Consider the following 830-nt stretch of genomic DNA (forward strand, 5'->3'; position numbering starts at 1 on the left):
TCCCCTTCCTTCCCTCCCTCCTGCCTTCCGTCCCCCCCATCTCTGCTCTGCTTCTCCACAGCCGCGGCTCCGACACCTGAACGGGTAGCAGTGAGCGCGGGGGCCCCGACAGGCGGTGGCGGAGCGGGACGGCCGGTCCACGGTAGCCTCTTCATGGCCCCTCCGTGAGAGAGGCTGGACCCAGCGACCGGGAGCAGGAGCGGTGAGTGGGGCCGCGCGGGGCCACCTTGTCCCCAGGGCCGGCGTGTTCCCGGACCCCGCCCCTCCCGAAGCCAGGCTGGGGGCCGGGGGGGGGGAGGCTGCTGGGGTTGGGGGGCTGCATGCTGGGTGGCGGCGCAGCCCTCCGCCCTCCGTGCCCGCCTGGGTCTGCTAACAAAGCTACATTGCGAGATCAATTCCGTGGCGGCTGGAGCATCCGAAGGATACGGTTGTCATGGAGATGGGGCCGAAAGAGGAAGCCCGGGATGGCAGAGTCTGGGCCAGGGAGAGAGGGCACCGCTAGAGAGCCCCAGGCCAGCCTGCAGGGAGGATTAGGGCTGGCAGCCCAATTGTCCCCTGATGCCCCCTCCCCATTTGTCTAATCCGAGTGTATATGTGTACCTTGATGGGGTGCCAGTGGGAGCTTGGTGGCCAGGGACCTGGGGTGTTCAGTGCCAGGCCTGCTGGCAGCCACCTTTACCACGGAGCAGCTTTGAGGATTTATTTCTCTTTCCAGTTTCCCAACTTTGACAGCCTGGCTTGGCGGCCAGGCCTCAGCGCTCCCAGCTCTGCCGCTGAGCAAGGCTTGTATGGGGGCGTGGCAGGCAGCAGCGGGTAAAGCACATAATGGC

General features: G+C 66.3%; 1 protein-coding gene across 1 annotated transcript in view; it reads left to right on the forward strand.

Moving 5' to 3' along the window:
• Positions 1-127: 127 nt before the first annotated feature.
• Positions 128-830, forward strand: part of PSD2 (pleckstrin and Sec7 domain containing 2) — a 51,297-nt gene continuing 50,594 nt past the window's right edge. Inside the window, exon 1 of the mRNA XM_010850344.1 lies at positions 128-202. The gene's annotated coding sequence lies outside the window, so the exon portion shown is untranslated. The remainder of the gene's footprint in view (positions 203-830) is intronic.

Source organism: Bison bison, unplaced genomic scaffold, assembly GCF_000754665.1.
Source record: "Bison bison bison isolate TAMUID 2011002044 unplaced genomic scaffold, Bison_UMD1.0 scf7180017864291, whole genome shotgun sequence".
In the NCBI taxonomy this organism is placed as follows: domain Eukaryota; kingdom Metazoa; phylum Chordata; class Mammalia; order Artiodactyla; family Bovidae; genus Bison; species Bison bison.